Source organism: Trachemys scripta, chromosome 1 (assembly GCF_013100865.1).
Source record: "Trachemys scripta elegans isolate TJP31775 chromosome 1, CAS_Tse_1.0, whole genome shotgun sequence".
Taxonomy (NCBI): domain Eukaryota; kingdom Metazoa; phylum Chordata; order Testudines; family Emydidae; genus Trachemys; species Trachemys scripta.
In genome coordinates, this window is record NC_048298.1 from 135098279 (window position 1) to 135108975 (window position 10697).

A 10697-nucleotide genomic window follows, 5' to 3' on the forward strand; every position below is an offset into this window, starting at 1 on the left:
AGTTATGAAAGAAAAATGTTCCCTTTTGATGGAGAAATTGTGCCTCTTTCTTTCTTCCTCTGCCTCCCTTCTCGCCTATCTGCCCTCCACTTGTTTCTCTCTGCAACGGCTGAAGAAAACACAGCCCTGTCTGTGTAAATTCTGTGATTTGCTTTTTAAAGAGGCAACTTGTTTCTGGAGAACTGCAGGTTCAGGATTCACATGCAGGAGTGAATACAGGATTTTCACAGCATCATAGTCATGTTCTCTTGTTACCAACTACATGTGGTAGAGATTAGCACTCTGCACTGCCCAGCAGTGGGTGTGGGACCAATTCTCAGTCCTTGTCTCTTGCCACAGGGTTCTGACAGTACTCCAGACACTGGGTACAATGCCCAGGAGTTAGAGCTCTATGTGACATGCAGAAGCCCTAAGTCCAGATACTTGAGCCCAGATCCTGGGCTGCTATAAATCAGTGCATTGATCACTGATGTCCAATTTGTACCATCTGAGCATCTGGCATCTAGTTTCTACCACCTCAAGTCAGAAAGAGCAAGGAGTGCTGCAGGGATCAGGACCAATGCCTGGGAACCTCTGCTTTTTTCTCTGACATAAAATCATAGAATCATAGCATCATAGAAGATTAGGGTTGGAAGAGACTACAGGAGTTCATCTAGCCCAACACCCTGCTCAAAGCAGGACCAACCCCAACGGAATCATCCCAGCCAGGGCTTTGTCAAGACGGGTCTTAAAAACCTCTAAGGATGGAGATTCCACCACCTCCCTAGGTAACCCATTCCAGTGCTTCACCAACCTCCTAGTGAAATCATTTTTCCTAATAGCCAACCTAGACCTCCCCCACTGCAACTTGAGACCATTACTCCTTGTTCTGTCATCTGCCACCACTGAGAACAGCCGAGCTCCATCCTCATTGGAACCCCCCTTCAGGTAGTTGAAGGCTGCTATGAAATCCCCCCTCACTCTTATCTTCTTCAGATTAAATAAGACCAGTTTCCTCAGCCTCCCCTCATAAGTCATGTGCCCTAGCCCCCATTCATTTTTGTTGCCCTCCGCTGGACTCTCTCCAATTTCTCCACATCCTTTCTGTAGTGCGGGGCCCAAAACTGGATGCTATACTCCAGATGTGGCCTCACCAGTGCCAAATAGAAGGGAATAATCACTTTCCTCGATCTGCTGGAAATATTCCTATTAATGTAGCCCAATATGCCATTAGCTTTCTTGGCAACAAGCGCACATTGTTGACTCATATCCAGCTTCTCGTTCACTGTAATCTCCAGGTCCTTTTCTGCATAACTGCTGCTTAGCCAGTTGGTCCCCAGCCTGTAGCAGTGCATAGGATTCTTCCATCCTAAGTGCAGGACTCTGAACTTGTCCTTGTTGAAACTCATCAGTTTTCTTTTGGCCCAATCCTCCAATTTGTCTAGGTCACCCTGGATCCTATCCCTACCCTCTAGCATCTAGCATATCTACCTCTCCCCCCAGCTCAGTGTCATCCGTGGACTTGTTGAGGGTGCAATCCATTCCATCATCCAGATCATTAATGAACATGTTGAATAAAACTGGACTCAGGACCGACCCTTGGGAACGTCGCTTGATACCGGCTGCCAACTAGACATTGAGCCGTTGATCGTCACTGGTTGAGCCTGACAATCTAGCTAGCTTTCTATCCACCTTATAATCCATTCATCCACGTGCTGGCAAGAATACTGTGGGAGACCGTATCAAAAGCTTTGCTAAAGTCAAGGTAGATCATGTCCACCGCTTTCCCCATATCCACAGAGCCAGTTATTTCATCACAGAAGGCAATCAAGTTGGTTAGGCATGACTTGCCCTTGGTGAATCCATGCTGACTATTCCTGATCACCTTCCTCTCTTCCAAGTGCTTCAAAATGGATTCCTTGAGGACCTGCTCCATGATTTTTCCAGGGACTGAGGTGAGGCTGACTGGTCTGTAGTTCCCCAGATTCTCCTTCTTCCCCTTTTTACAGATGGGCACTATATTTGCCTTTTTCCAATCATCCAGGATCTCCCCGATCGCCACAAGTTTTCAGAGATAATGGCCAATGGCTCTTCCATTACATCAGGCAAGTCCCTCAGATGCATTAGATCTGGCCCCATGTACTTGTGCATGTCCAACTTTTCTAATTAGTCCTTAATTTGTTCTTTCACCACTGAGGGCTGCTCACCGCCTCCCCATACTGTGCTGACCAGGACAGTAGTATGGGATCTGGCCTTGAATGGGAAGACCGAGGCAAAAAAAGCACTGAGTACTTCAGCTTTTTCCACATCATCTGTCACTAGGTTGCCTCCCACATTCAGTAAGGGTCCCACACTTTCCCTGACCTTCTTGTTGCTAACATACCTGTAGAAACCCCTCCACATCCCTTACTAGCTGCAACTCCAATTGTGCTTTGGCCTTCCTGATTACACCCCTGCATGCTCCAGTAATAATTTTATACTCCTCCCTAGTCATCTGTCCAAGTTTCCACTTATTGTATGCTTTCTTTTTGTGTTTAAAATCATCGAAGATTGCTCTGTTAAGCCAAGCTGGTTGCCAGCCATATTTACTATTCTTTCTGCACATCGGGATGGTTTGTTCCTGAACCCTCAATAAGGCTTCTTCAAAATACTGCCAGCTCTCCTTTCTCCCTTATATTAGCTTCCAAGGAGATCCTGCCCATCAGTTCCCTGGAGGAGTCAAAATCTGCTTTTCTGAAGTCCAGGGTCCGTATTCTGCTGCTCTCCTTTTTTCCTTTTGTCAGGATCCTGACTCAACCATCTCATGGTCACTGTTGCCTAGGTTGTTACCCGCTTCTACTTCCCCTACTAATTCTTCCCTGTTTGTGAGCAGCAGGTCAAGAGGAGCTCTGCCCCTAGTTGGTTCCTCCAGCACTTGTAGCAGGAAGTTCTCCCCAACAGTCCCCAAAAACTTCCTGGATTGTGCATTGCTGTATTGCTCTCTGAGCAGATGTCAGGGTGATTGAAGTCCCTCATGAATACCATGGTCTGTGATCTGGAAACTTCAGTTAGTTGTCTGAAGAAAGCCTCATTTACCTCATCCTTTTGATGTGGTGGTCTATAGCAGATGCCCACCACAACATCACCCTTGTTGCTCTCACCTCTAAACTTAACCCAAAGACTCTCAACAGGCTTTTCTCCAGTTTCAAACTGGAGCTCTGAGCAATCATACTGCTCTCCTACATACAGTGCAACTCCTCCACCTTTCCCCCCCCACCTGTCCTTCCTGAACAGTTTATACCCATCCATGACAGTGCTCCAGTCATGTGAGTGACCCCACCAAGTTTCTGTTATTCCAATCATGTCATCATTCCTTGATTGTTCCAGGACTTCCAATTCTTCCTGCTTGTTCCCCAGGCTTCTTGCATTCGTGTATATGCACCTACGATAACTAGCCGATTGTCCTACTTTCTCAGTATGAATCAGGAGGCTTCACATCTTGTACTCTCCTCTTTGTGTTTCCTTCCAGTATCCCACTTCCCCCTATCCACAGGGCTTAGGGCTCCATCCCATGGTGAACCTAATATAAAGCCCTCCTTACTAGGTTGACAAGCCTGCCTGTGAAGATGCTCTTCCCTCTCTTCGTTAAGAGGATCCCATCTCTTCCTAGCAATCCTTCTTCCTGGAACAACATGTCATGGTCAGAGAATACAGCACCCTCTCTCTGAAGCCACCTGTGTAGCCACTCATTTATTTTTACAATTTGATGGTCCCTACCTGGGCCTTTTCCTTCAACAGGGAAGATGGACGAGAACATGATTTGCGCCTCAAATTCCTATATCCTTCTTCCCAGAGCCATGTAGTCTGCAGTGAGCCACTCAAGGTCATTCTTGGCAGTATCATTGGTGCCCACATGGAGAAGTAGGAAGGGGTAGCGGTCCGAGGGCTTGATCAATCTCAGCAGACACATCCTGAATTCTAGCTCCAGGCATGTGAGACTTCAGCTGTAATCCTATTCCTGGAATCTTGTTTGTATAGTCCTAGGAGGATAGTGTATGGCACAAAGACAAGTTCAGGGAAGGGGACAGGTTTTGTGGCTGCACAAAAAGGTAAAGGGAGGATGCAACATGTGTGCTGGCTTTTGTGTCTCCTCCATAGGGGCAAGGAACCTTTGTAGGCCCTGCACTCTTCTCAGTGTGGGGATTGCTCCTTTTTAGAACTCCTCAGGGTTCAAGGCTCTCCTAAATTAAGGGAGAAGGAGGGAAGGAGCTGGCTAGCCTGGGAGGGGGAGGGCATGCTGCACACTCGCACCCTCCAAGAAGACAGAGCTCAGGTGTGTCACGCTGTTTCCCAGGGAGATCTAGCAGGCATTGTATTTTTTTGGGCCATGGTGATTCCCACTTCTCCTGCTAGGGCACTAGAGCTCTGAGCCATAGCTATTAATAGCTGCCATAGTCAGGCCTTACAATATTGAAGCAAAGTTTGTAACATCCAGAGCAATGGAAATAGTGGAACAGGCTCCCCTGGGGAAGTGGCTGAGTACCCAGTGAGGGAGGGAGATTCTAGAGAGTTTGGATTTGATGTGGAAATGCAGAAGGGCATAGCCCTGTGGGATTCCAGGGGTCAGGAGATCAGACTGGATGACCCAGGAGTCCCCTATTTGTTATGATTCTGTGTCACCCTCACACTCTGCTGAGGTACAGACAACTTTTCCATGAAGCCCAAAACACACATTGTAAAGGCTGGATGTCTGATGTTCAGGTTTCCTGTGTGACTTACACCATTGTGAAATGAAATAAGAACTACAACACGCGGATTGCACATGGGTTTCACAATCTGAATCGCTAAAGTAATGGGACCGATTCTCATTTACACTGCCAGAGTGGTATAAACAAGCCTTAGGGTGACTGAAAATCAAGCCTTAATGTGGGGTTTGTTTTGTTTTTCTTCCCCAATAAACTGAAAACATTATAAACATTAACATTGGTATCAGTGCACAATAGAAACAAACAGCATTTATAGTAGAAGCAAGTTAGATCATAAAATACTGAGTTTTAATAATTTCACTTGTTAGTAACACAGAGAAGGAAAATTGTATTTAAAATATCAAAATCGTAGCCTCCATCATGTGCCAGCCATCCCCCTCTGCCATGTACATTGGCCAAACCGGAAAGTCTCTACGCAAAAGAATAAATGGACACAAATCAGACATCAAGAATTGTAACATTCAAAAACCAGTAGGAGAACACTTCAATCTGCCTGGACACTCAATAACAGACTTAAAAGTGGCAATTCTTCAACAAAATCTTCAAAAACATACTCCAACGAGAGACTGCAGAACTGGAATTAATTTGCAAACTGGACACCATCAAATTAGGCCTGAATAAAGACTGGGAGTGGATGGGTCACTACAAAAAGTAATTTTCCCTCTGCTGATACTCACACCTTCTTCTTAGTTGTTGGAAATGGGCCACTTTGATTGCATTGGCCTTGTTAGCACTACAAAAGTAATTTTCCCTCTCTTGGTATTCACACCGTGTTGTCAACTGTTGAGAATAGGCCTCTTGCACTTTAATTGAATTGGCTCGTTAGCACGGACCCCCCCCACACACTTGGTAAGGCAACTACCATCTTTTCATATGCTAGAATATATATTCTGCTTACTGTCGTTTTCACTCCATGCATCTGATGAAGTGGGTTTTAGTCCATGAAAGCGTATGCCCAAATAAATGTGTTAGTCTCTAAGGTGCCACAATGACTCCTCATTGTTTTTGATGTGCTTAAGTGTTTGCAGGTACAGGTAATTCAGTTGGACAGATCAAAGAAGAAAACACTGTCTGGAATTATTATAGTTATTGACCAAAATTCAGAATGTCCCAACCTTTAATTCTTAGTTGAAATTATCACTAAATGTTTTCTTTTCCAAAGGGAAAATATTTGAAAAACATTTTTTCCCTGACTGTGCCTTTAAAAAAGTTATTTCTTTTGGGAACTGTCTTGATAAAAACATTTAATTGTAGATGCCTAAACTTGTATGTCTAAGGATGGGATTTTCAAAAGTGCAAGTCACAGTTCAGGTCAACAGCACCTGTATTTTCCTTCCATAATTCTACTCAAGTTCCCAGCTCCCCAGCTGTCACCTCTCTTGGACAGAGACCCCTGTCTCTATCCCTGCTGACTGGGGTTTTTCCAGGGTGCACAGCTCCCCTACCTACACTGTGTTATTCCCAGCAAGCCAGACAGCCCTACACAGCCAGCGTCTGCGCTTTGCTTTTTCTTTAGAGGCTATAAACAGCATAATTTCCCACATTTATAAGTTACCACCCGGCCCTTTCTAAGCAAGCACATTTATCCTTAAGATAAAAGCATTACAGAGAAAGCATATTAAAAATGCTGTGTCTTAACGAGTGGGGAAGCAGCAGCCTCTTTGCTGTTAGTACTACAATAGCCATGAGCTAGATCCGTATAAAATGGCATAGCTTCAACTTCTGTTTGAGCCAGCTTTCTCCCCCATTTCCACTCCCAGTGAGGCACAAAGAAGCCGGTGAAGTAAAGTAAGGTTCTGGTCCTCAGGGTCTAGCTGTCCATTTGGCAAATTCTTCTTAAGCTTTATTGTCATGCTGTATCTCAAAAATGGCAAGGTGTCTAGCTATTTTTGAATGCTGGGAAGATGTTCCTGTGTGAATCTGGAAAATCAAAATGTTCCCTTGTCATGTTATAACATGTACGCTCTGATGCGTGGATCTACACAGAACTGTTATTGCGTTATTGAAGCCTTCCACATTCTATTCTAACACTTGTAGGGCATGAGTCAAATACATCAACAAACCTATGTAGAGTGGTAGGCCTAAACTAATCGGGATACTGAGAACAGGACTGAGACAAGAAAAATTGGTAGTGGGGAAATTGCATGGGCCCTTCAGCAACTTAATCTGTCTCTATCCAGCACTACCAACCACAATATTAATCTGTTTTTGTCTAAGCTGATCCATCTTGGGAGACAACTGGAACAACTATACAGTAGCATGAGACTGTTTTCATAAATTCAGGGCAGATCCTTAGATAAAATTGGTGTAACTCTTTTGATTTCAATGAGCTATGCTGCTTTACACCAGGTGAGAATATGGCCCTCCTTCATCTCTAGGTCACTGGTTCTTCTACACCTCCAGGTTGTTAACTCCCATCTGAAGACCCCTCAGGGGCCTATCTGAAATAAGTGGATGAATTCCAGTCTTGCTCTGAGAAGGATGGTGTTTACATCACAAAAATCACTACCAGATAAGAATTAATTGGCTCCACTCAATGTCTCAGCAGAGGGGTGAAAACTGGAATGGACCATAGCATGGGCCTCTGTCTTCATTAGAGGTCCTTGGGGTCAAGGATGAGGTTAATGTTAGCAGGGGGATGGGACCATGTGCATATGGGTGTTGGGTCCGGGAAGACAGCTTGTGTTACTGCCCTCTGGGTTGTAGCTATTCTCGAAACAGAGGACATCAGCCTCCAGTGCTATTAGTCCTGCACTTTCCACCAACACTTTAGAAAATAGCACAAACTCAGTTGCTTGTTCTCAGTGGTCGGGAATCATTAGACACTCTCAGCCACAGACGGAAAACCACAACAGAAAATATGAGAAATATAACAGATGCTCAGCACTGACGTCATTCATACTTGGTTGTAAAACCTGCCCGTCAACTGTATGCAAAGCAGCAGTGATGGTATCTGGGAAGTACATGAACTGCAACTGCAGGGCTGCTTTACCCCTCTAGCTTTTGTGGGTCTTTCCTGCATTACTCAACTCATAGCCAATGGTGTGGTTGCCACCAGATAACAGCATCAAGCATTTTTGCAGTGTCAATAAGAAGAACTACTTGAAACTATTTGAAATCTTGATGTAAGATGTCAAAAGCTTTGGGTGGAACATTTTGTACAAATGTGCTGACTTTTCACCCACTTTCTTGAGGATTTGAATACACACACAGCAAGGCATGCCTGAAACTGAAGGAGTGAACTGGGTGTAATTTCTTGTACACTATTCTCTGCAGAATTCTCACTAGGACTCTGGAACAACCAGAGAAGAGGCTGTCCCTGTCAGGATTTGAGCTGAGCTCAGCACCGGATGGGACAGGTCTATGGGAGTGAGGTAGTGATTGCACTGTGGATACCTATACACTGCAGTCATGACTGACAGAGCTCACACTTTATGAACCTTGCTATTGAGTTTCAGTGTCTTGATTTAAGGAGCTTTCAATGATCGGTGATACATTTATTATCTTTCTTCTCTGCCTGTGTAACATTTTCTGTCTGTGGTGATGAGGGACAGGAGAGAGAAGCAAATATAACGCATTTGTGAATATGCTTTATGAGTCCTGAGCTTGGAAAATCTCGTAGTGTTCCCTTTTATTTCACAGTGTTGTCAGAGCTACACAACAAGCTCACAGGTTCTCTGGAGTCACTTAAAAGCATAGTTAAGCATTTGAATAGGTTACCTAGGGAGGCTGGGGAATCGCTATCATTGGAGGTTATTAAGAACAGGTTCAATAAACACCTGTCAAAAATGATCCTACCTCAGCACAGGGGGCTGGCCTAGATGACCTACATTTATATGATTGTATGAGGAACCCTTGTTTTGGCAAGAAAAGCCATCCAAGTCCATCTATAAATATTACCATAAATTAACACCAACTGTTTTACCCTCTTATTTACATAAGGTGTTACTGTCATCTTCAGCAGCTTTTCAGCTGTTATTTGTATATATTGTATAAACAGAGTTCAGTTTGAAAGTTTTTGTGTTTTCGATCATTCTTTGTATAAAATTTAAGATTAGTAATTGGCCTGGATGGCTGGGATTGGGGGAATTTATGGGTGCGCAACTGGTTGAAAGACAGCGCTCAGAGAGTAGTTATCAACTGTTTGCTGTCAAACTGGGAGGGCGTATCTAGTGGGATCCAGCAGGGGTCAGTCCTGGGTCTAATACTGTTCAACATTTTCATTAATTACTTGGATAATGGGATGGAGAGTATGCTTATAAAATCTTCTGATGACACAAAGCTGGGAGGGGTTGCTTAGCACTTTTGAAGACTGGATTAGAATTCAAAATGACCTTGACAAATTGGAGAATTGGTCTGAAATCAACAAGATTAAATTCAATAATGACAATTGCAAAGTAAAAAACTGAGGAAGGAAAAATCAAATGAACAACTATACAATTAGAATAACTTCCAAGGCAGTAGTGCAGATAAAAAGGATCTGCCAGTTATAGTAGATCACAAACTGAATGAATCAATAATGTGGTTCTGTTGCAAAAAAAGGTTAATGTCATTATGAGTAGATCCTACCAGATTCACGACCATGAAAAATGCATCACAGACTGTGAAATTTGGTCTCCACCTGTGGCAATATCATACCATACCACATTTATTTCTGCACTGCTGCCTTCAGAGCTGGGCAGCCGGAAAGTGGTGGCTGCTAACTGAGGGCCCAGCTCTGTAGGCAACAGCGCAGAAGTAAAGGTGGCAATAACATACCATGCCATCTTTATGTCTGCATTGCTGCTGGCAGCGGCTCTGCCTTCAGAGCTGGGATCCCGGCCAGCAGCCACCGTTCTCTAGTTGCCCAGCTCTGATGGCAGTGCCAACATCAGCAGCAGCACAGAAGTAAGGGTAGCACTACCACTACCCCTCCTACAATAACCTTGCGACCCGCCCCCCACAATTCCTTTTTGGGTCAGGACCCCTACAATTACAACATAGTGAAATTTCAGATTTTAATAGCTAAAATAATGAAATTTATGATTTTTAAAATCCTATGACCATGAAATTGAGCAGAGTAGACTGTGAATTTGGTAGGGCCCTAATTATGGAGTCCAGTAACAGGAGTCATATGTAAGACAGTGGAAGTAATTGTCCTACTCTGTTCGAGACTGGTGAGGTCTCAGCTGGAGTACTATATCCAATTCTGGGCACAACACTTTAAGAAAGATGTGAATAAACTGGAGAAAATCCAGAGGAGAGTAACACAAATGATAAAAGGTTTAGACTACCTGACCTATGAAGAAAGGCTAAAAAAACTGAGAAAAAAAGACTGGGAGGGGACCTAACAACAGTCTTCAACTATGTTAAGGGTGATCAGTTCTTTATGTCCACTGAAGGTAGGACAAGAACTAATGGGCTTAAACTGCAGCAAGGCAGATTTAGGTTAGATATTAGGAACAGCTTTTGACCTATAGGAATAAATAAGTTCTGGAATAGGCTTGCAACGGACGTTGTGGAGTCCCCCTCACTGGAGGTTTTTAAGAACAGGTTGGACAAACATCTGCCAGGGATGGTCTATGTTTACTTGGTCTAGTCTCAGAGCAGGGGACTGAATTTGATGACCTCTCAAGATCCCCTTCAGACCTATATTTCTATGTCACATCCCCCAAGGGAGAAGGATATGGATCTGTCACAGGGAGGACACAGGCTGCTGGTTATGTATGGTGGCAGGCAGTGATCCACCCCTACTCCCAACCCACCAACCATAGTAATAAAGAACTGTTATGCTGTCCTAGCAGTGAGGGATGAGGAATCACCCCCAAAGATGGAGAAGGAGAAGCCATATTCCCCCAAGACTGGGAGGATCATGGCCACAACTCCAAAGAGGAAACATAGGGTAGTTGTGGTTGGCGACTACCTTCTGAGGGAACAGAGACACCCATCTTTTGGCCTGACCTGGCATCCAGCGAGTTATGATGCCTGACAAGG